Raw genomic sequence first — 8,447 nt, forward strand, 5'->3', positions numbered from 1 at the left:
GCCCGTCTCCAGTGTTCTACTCTAACCCGCCGGATACCGTACTTTCACTTCACAGGTCTTATCGCCGGTGCTCATGGAGACGACGGATGGAAGAGGCGGTCCTAAGGAAGGGAACAACAAGGGCTTCGATGACATTTGTTTATGAATGACATATTTTTTATTCTAAATGTTTGAAATGTAATGACAAGACGCCGTGTTTGCATGAATGACGTTTGTTTATGTAAATTATATCCGAACTTAAATGAAGTCCGGCCGTATTCGCACAAATTTCGTTAGATTAGTTCGGATGATAGTTGAAATGTATGCGTACAGTGTTGGATGACAATTTTCCGCATCCGTGTCCGCGGACTGACCCCTGTCTCTGAACAGATCCAGGAGAAAATTCGCGGCTCGCCGTTGAAGATGCCCTTAAAACCTAGCCCCCGTGCCTTTTGGCTGCTTAGTTAGAAATCATTGTTTTATACTCCCTCCGTTCCTAAATATTTGTCTTTCTAAGCATTTCAAATGGACACAATATACGGATGTATGTAGACATATTTTAGAGGGTAGATTACTTATTTTGCTTCGTATGTAGTCCTTGTTGGAATCTCTAGAAAGACAACTATTTGGAAACGGAGGGAGTATTTGCCCTGCATGCATTTGTCATTTAGTTTGACCAAATAACATGTGCTTCAACGATCCAATTGGTTTCAAACTTGGTGACCGAGTCCTTCGTTACGCACTATATAAGAAAGTCTTGCTTTTATGATTTAAAAATCAAGCTAATTATTTACTCACCCACTTGTGGCGTGCAGCCAAGAAAGAGAGAGAAGCTTGCTTGTAAGATGCACGCTCCTGTACCTAGTAGACATAATCGTCATAATTTAACAAGACTTTCTGGCGAGACATTTCCAACTTGTCGTACTCCAGAGCGCGACCTTTTTTCCCTTGTTGCGCATCCGTCCGATCCGACGGCTCAAACGAGTTTCGGACGCCCGCCAGCCACGGCACCGCGCGTCTCCATCGTTCCCACGCAGCACCCAAACCCTTGGCCCCACAGCTCAGCCGCCTCTGGTTAGAAACATGCTTTAAGCAACACGAAGTCCAGCATTGTCTTAGCTACGCGGCCAGATATCGACGCGGCGACAATAAACAAGAAACCGTTTGGATTGGAGCCTCCGCCCCGCCGCCGAGTCGCAGCTGTTCCTGAACCCGCCCCATACGCCGGCCGCCCTATCGAGCCGGGTCGCAGCCGCTCCTGAATGAACCCACGGCCTCGGGTGCACCAGCCAGGCGCGAGTCGTAGTCGTAGCCGAGCCGCGCCGATGCCGGCGGCTCCTGCGGTACCTATATCTGCGCGTGGGGTTAGGCTGACAGCTGGGACCGGCGGCTCACAGGGCGGAGTGGAGCGGAGCTCTAGGAGGCCACCACCCCAAATCCCCTTCCTCTCCACATCGCCAGTTTCACCGCCGCTGCGCCCGCACGACGCGCAGCCGCCATGGACGAGGAGGCCAAGCCCAACACGAGCGAGGATGCCAGCTCCAAGGCCGCCGCCGCCGCCGCTGCCGCTGCTGCTGCCGTCGCCACTGCGGCCGAGGCGGCCACTCCGCCGACGCCCTCGGGCTCGGGGTCGCCGGAGGGGGGGAAGGAGGAGGTGGGCGATTTGGTGGAGAGGGTTGCGGAGCTGGTGGACGAGATCGCGGTGATCTCCGACTTCAGGAACGCCTACCGGAGGCAGTTCTGCAACCTGTCGCGGCGGATCCGGCTGCTCGCGCCCATGATGGAGGAGGTCAAGGAGGGGCCACGCCCGCTGCCGGAGGCGTCGGTGGCCGCGCTCAGGCAGCTCAGGGACGCGCTCGCCGGCGCCCGGGAGCTGCTCCGCCTCGGCAGCAACGGTAGCAAGATCTTCCTGGTGGGGTTTCTCGACTATAGCTCATTGTTTTCTTGTCTTGTTTATACGGTGCGTCCGAAATTGCCCATATTCTTGCACCTCTTGCGCTAGATAAGGTTGTATCTGCGGAGTTCAAGAAAATTTCGCCTGACGAATTAGATTCTATTTTACCGTGCTGTGCTGCAGAATTAGAATTTCTCGCTAATCACTTTGTAACATGTTGCCTTTTTTTGCCTGTGTAAAAGCTTATCCTTAAAAATTGCTGAGGTTGGACCAGGTTTTGAATACCTGGGTGTCAAATCAATGCCGGGCCAGAGTAGTTGACAACTTGACATTCTTTAGTGGTGTTGAATAAGTCTGCCAATACCCTTATTATTGGTTTTGTATACACAACATGGGTGAGCCTAGGAAAAACCGAGGTATAATTACTGAATTCTATACTTTCTAATTTTGGCATGACCAATACTGTAGTTCTAAATATGGAAGTTTGAGAGACTAGTAGTAACCCGTGTAACTGCAGGAGCAGGATTGTACAAGAGTAAAAGATAGCTGTGACTGTACTCCAAAAGAACTAGTTATTCACCACTATTGCTATTTAATCACCATATCTAGGTCACACTAGCATTGCTCCAAAATGCATATTTGCAGCTGGAAAGCTGATAGGACTTGTTCAGGTGTGTGTGTTTTTGGGTGCAGTTGAAAGCAATTGCTCTCAATGCTAGTCTTTAATCGTATCTATATGTCAGTTATTGGCGTTGGTCTGTTCACCTCATACCCCCTCCTGATACCAGCCGTTATATCTGTTGCAAATGGGTGAGATGGTGGTCATGTTCGCTACCAAAGTTGTGATAAAATTACCGGCAAGTGCCACTTATATGTAACTAGCATAATGCCCGTGTGTCGCTACGGTACCAAAAAATGGACGAAGCACAGAGACTGGGGAGGAATGGTGGTTGGAGAATGCGTATTGGGGAGGAGCGGCTGCAGGAAAAAATCGGTTGTCGGATTGACTGGCTGGTTCTTGTCGTAGAAAAATATTACGTGCTGTCGTGTACTTTTAAATACTTTCCCATGCAAGACATGAGTGAGGCGGGTGGCTTGTTGGACCGGAAGGGATCGAGTAGGTTCTGGATGGATCAGGAAGATTGGGATGGAGTGGAGAGGGTGTACTCGCCGCCACCACCACCAACTCCAATTTATATACGATAGTTCCGTAATAGGAAAGTCCAATTTATATAAGATAGTTATGTAATAGGAAACAACGAGGGTATCACATAGGATAAGTTTAGCATCACCAGTTTTTGTGTTTCAACCTGTTGGGTACTTTAATTTGTTTTGTTCATAGCAACTCACTGGAAGGAAACCTCCAATGTGGCCAGGACACTGGCTGAGATTCTCAGCCGTAGTATAAGTCTTCTTCCTTTTGCTGCATCTTGGGCCAGGACCCAGGACTATCACTATGGTTTCTATGTTGCTCAGCCCTGCTCTTGTTTATTTAAACAATATTTATGCACTGGAGCTGGACGACTTAGATATCTAGAGACTTTGATCAGCATGTTGTAACATTCATTTATGATGATTTTGTCGATTAGTTAGTTATGGAAGCTTAATATCTGCAAACTTTTTTTCTCGGGGCGAGGGTGGGAATGACCCTGCGGCATGGGTTGATCATGTTGTACTGAGATTCTGTGCCAATTTATTGGTGATACTGATTTCAAAAAGTAAAAAAAAAACTTTTCCTGCGAACTTCAAATGTGCCCTGCGATGTTGCATGTTAGGCATGGATGGATGTAGACATGGCAGGGATAAGGATGGAGTACTATTGCTAGTTGAGTTTGTAGTTGCTAGCTGCTCGTTACAAGGAATACCTGATAACTCAAAGTTGTTGACCACTGAGGATAGTATATATACTTAGCTTACGTCTGTGGTCCGTGGAAGTGGTGAATTTAGTGTGAATCGTCTGTCATAATCGCATTTGGCGGATCACGATTGTTGCAAATTATCATCAGCTGCATCTGGCAGCTGCACTACTGTGATAGGTGTGTCAGGAGGGTATAGAGCTAGTTTCTGGAGCTCCATGTTGATAGTGCAACTGATGGACTGTTATATAAATAATGAGACCGAGGGTACTAGAACTGTTGGTACACTTGTAAGAATAAGTGAGAAGATGCACTGGTGTATTAGTCCCACGAAATAAGCAATGAGATTGAGTCTGCTTCTTATGGGTCAAAGCCAGGTTACACGGGGATGCCATTGCGCTCCTATCACCGGGATATTGCCCAGTCCTCGATGGACTGATTATATGAGGAAATGGAAACACCAGAGGGATCTGAATCACACTTTAATAATGGGAATAATACTCCACAAGGTTTCATCCACGGAAGGAGAGCCAGGGCCCAAGATCAGGTGAAAAGCGTAGTTACTAGACAATTTAACTTAGCCATAGCTGCTAAGCCGATATAAGTGTTGAAGGGGGTAAAAAGATCTAGTAATATATTTGGAGTCATGTTTGTGATGTAGTTTTACAGGGTAAAAAGCTAGTGTCTCAGTGCGAGGTATGTGATGGTCAATCAAGCACTTCCATATGTTTGCACGGGTGTGTTCATTAAAAAGTAGCGAGGCTGTGTATTTGAGTGGGCTAATATTTCTTGATACGTGTACCTTGATGAACAATAAAATACTGTTAGTCAATAAAATATGTGATGACGATGACGATAGAGTGTATCTGGATGAGGTCCTCTTTGTTGAGGTGTGCGTGGGTTATCTTGTGTGTGCCGCTTGGCGGTTTGTGACGGTTTTAGCTCGGTTTTCCGTTAATTAACCGAGCAACTCTCTTCTGCTTAATTAATAGATGAGGCAAAACTTTTGCCTCCGTTTCGAAAAAAAAATACTGTTAGTCAGCAGATCTTGTGGTTAATTTTTGCTGTATAAATTTGCAACTACTTTTCATACATATTTAAATCATGATCATTTTCCAACAATTAGTGGTTTCCCCATTTGCAGGTTCTCGAGAGAGAGAAGATAATGCAGACTTTCCAGGACATTACCTCGAGGCTTGAGCAAGCCTTAGCTGGTATCTCGTTTGATGAGCTTGGCATATCAGATGAAGTAAGGGAACAGGTAATTTTTCTCACTCTTGAGTTTCTTTGTCAGTGAAACCATTTAGATTTTTGCTTTGATTTGTTTTGTTCGGCCTGTCTTGCTTATCTGCAACTGAAACACTTGTAATGTTGTGCAGGTTGAACTGGTGCATGCTCAATTCAAAAGAGCAAAAGAAAGATCAGATACATCGGATGACATTCTCTTTAATGATCTAATTTCTGCCTATAATTCAAGCACCAATGATAATGTTGACCCAGATGTCATTCAAAGGTTATCTGAGAAGTTGCAGCTTGTCACCATATCTGACCTCAATCAAGAATCATTGGCCTTGCATGAGATGGCTAGTGGAGGGGATCCCGGTGCAGTTGTTGAGAATATGTCAATGCTGCTGAAAAAGATCAAGGATTTTGTGCAGACCCAGGATCCTATAGGCATCCCAGCAAGTACAACAAACCCTTCCCGAGATGACAACTTGACATCTCCCGTTGTCCCGGATGATTTTCGTTGCCCAATATCACTGGATTTAATGAAAGACCCAGTTATTGTCTCCACTGGCCAGGTCTCTGCCTAACTTAGTTTTGTTTTGTTTCCTATCAATCTTTAGGTTTCCATTTATATTTCAACTCACAAGAATTTCTTGAAAATGTTTGTATTCAGACTTACGAGCGAGGTTGCATAGAGAGATGGTTGGAGGCAGGGCACAACACCTGTCCTAAGACGCAGCAGAAGCTTTCAAATAAATCTCTAACTCCAAACTATGTGCTCCGTAGCCTCATAGCTCAATGGTGTGAAGCAAATGGTGTAGAGCCGCCAAAGCGCCCTGCTCAGCCTAATAATACACCAGCAACATGTACCGCCTCTGAGCATAGTAAAGTTATTGAGCTCCTGCAGAAACTATCATCCCAGAACCTTGCAGATCAACGTGGAGCTGCAGGTATGCTTCGTCAGCTTGCCAAGCGTAGCGCTGAAAATCGTGCTTGTATAGGAGAAGCTGGTGCTATTCCTATCCTTGTGAGCCTTCTACCAACCACCGATGTTAGCACCCAGGAACATGTGGTTACTGCTCTCCTGAATCTTTCTATTTATGAAGAGAACAAAGCAAGAATAATTACCTCTGGAGCTGTTCCTGGAATTGTACATGTGCTAAAGAGAGGCAGCATGGAGGCTCGGGAGAATTCAGCTGCCACACTGTTTAGCCTATCACTTGTGGATGAGAACAAGGTGACAATAGGGGCTTCTGGGGCAATTCCAGCTTTGGTGCTGCTATTGGGTAATGGAAGTCAACGGGGTAAAAAGGATGCAGCAACAGCACTATTTAACTTGTGTATCTATCAGGGCAACAAGGGTAAAGCTGTTAGAGCTGGATTGGTCCCTATACTACTTGAACTTCTAACAGAGACTGAAAGTGGAATGGTTGATGAGGCCCTGGCTATACTGGCAATTCTCTCGAGCCATCCTGAGGGAAAGGCAGCCATCAGCGCTGCCGCCGCCATACCAATTCTAGTTGGAGTTATCAGGAATGGATCCTCGAGGAACAAGGAGAATGCTGCGGCTGTTCTGGTGCATCTCTGTAATGGTGAACAGCAGCAACAGCATCTTGCAGAAGCACAGGAGCAGGGCATCGTTACCTTGCTGGAGGAGCTAGCAGAAAGCGGCACAGACAGGGGGAAAAGGAAAGCGATCCAGTTGCTTGAACGGATGAATAGGTTTCTAAAGCAGCAGAGCCAAGCCCAGGGAGATGCGATGGCACAGGCGCATGGTCAGTCCCAAACCCTGTCCCAGGCTCTGGTTCAAGCTCAAGCAGATACTCAGCTAGAGGAATCACTGCCTCCTACTTCATCCCATCTTCCTGAAAGATGAGGTGAATGATCATTAGCTTCTCATTCTAGGTAGTGGTTTGTTTTTGGGCCGTCTGCCAGGTGGAAGACCTCCTGCAATTCTTGCTCTGCAGGCGTGCGTTTTGGCTGTACAATGTTGTCAGGAATAGGAAGGCCCGGCAGCGCAGCGTGATTTAGGGCTGTGAGCATGTTGACAGGTCAGTTTTGCAACCATGGTTGGTGCTGTTAACCCGTGTTTGTTTGTAGTTGGTACAATGTGTCGGTGATTCAAGGTAGGATCCTCGAGTTTTAGGGAGGTATATCGTAATATGCTTGTACTGGGTGCCTGGTACATGACTAATTTGTGGCTTCCTAGGGTGGTAATTTTACTTGCCTGAGAAAGAAGAGAGCTTCAGTAAAGCCTAGTTTTTGTGTTCAGCTAAGTTTCTGCTCCGGATACTTTCCAAGAGAATAGCTGGAGCATGGATTGTTCTTGACGTGTAACTTGAAGGAAATCCATGTGGCGATGTTCTGATCAATCTGTGCGCATGTTGTTGTCATGAAATTCGCGGTAGATTTCTCGTTTCTTTTGGCTGTTGTCCGGGTCCGGGACAATGTAGCTGGATTCTTGATGGAACTCCCAACCTGATATGATGATATCAAGCGACGTGCCTGGCCGGACGGAGGCCGCCGCCTGGAGCCGAAGGGGAGAGGCGGCGATGACTCCGATTGGAGGACGTCACGCTCGGCACACTAGCTTGTGCCCCAGACACACTTAACTGTCACGGCGAATCGGCGCAGCCGAAAGGGGAGGGGGCACGCCGGTGACTCGGGCCACATGCGCGTGCCTCCTACGTACCTTTCCCTTTCGTCAACGGTGGGTAGGACTTGGGAGCGAGGGAGGGAGAGATCGGGGCGGCCTCAATTATGCGCAGATCGATCAGCCCGACCGCCAAGAAAGTGAGCTTGTTTTGCTGTTAGCTAGACTCGAGCCGGAGCCTGATGCGACTGGCGATGTAAATGCATGTGGTGGCACTTCGGGACACTGCTCCTGCCCGGTTCCTTTTCACCAACAGATTCGGGCAGATGCCAGCGCCACCATCTTATTTATAAGCTACAGTGGCCAAGAAGCACCACCATCTTATTTATAACCTACAGTGCCAAGAAGAGTGGCGACGCCGCTTCCGAACTACAGTACTCGAGCCCACGTATGCACGCACCTTTCCAACTCGAGCTCACGACCAAATGCCGCGCGCGCCGTCGAGTTATTCTGGCGTTCCTTCCACAACGGCATGCTTGATCTCCCCTGTTCATCGCGACGCGTCGCATTATTGCCGCTTGATTGATTGGTTGCACCCGGTCTGCCGGCGACAACCACCCTATCAATCAAATTAAGAAAAAGAATTAAGCTGCTGCTTGCATTATTATTAAGAAAATCAAGCTAGCAAGCACTCAATCCCACCCCTAAGAAAAGCTTAAAGCTCATGCATTATGCCATAGTCTATGCTACATGTGGTGACCTCGTGGCTGATCTGCGAATTAGTGCGATATGATGATGCTGATATCCGACGAATCATCGCGCTCAGAATCAACACGTACGGGGAGAAACATTGTTTATTAGCACCCCGTATCTATCCGTGTCCACTAGCATTCACTTC

At 47.4% G+C, this 8,447-nt stretch overlaps 1 pseudogene; it reads left to right on the plus strand.

The window, feature by feature from the left end:
* Nucleotides 1-1,159: 1,159 nt before the first annotated feature.
* Nucleotides 1,160-7,227, plus strand: LOC125552140 (annotated as a pseudogene).
* Nucleotides 7,228-8,447: the final 1,220 nt, after the last annotated feature.

Source organism: Triticum urartu, chromosome 4 (assembly GCF_003073215.2).
Source record: "Triticum urartu cultivar G1812 chromosome 4, Tu2.1, whole genome shotgun sequence".
Classification (NCBI taxonomy): Eukaryota; Viridiplantae; Streptophyta; class Magnoliopsida; order Poales; family Poaceae; genus Triticum; species Triticum urartu.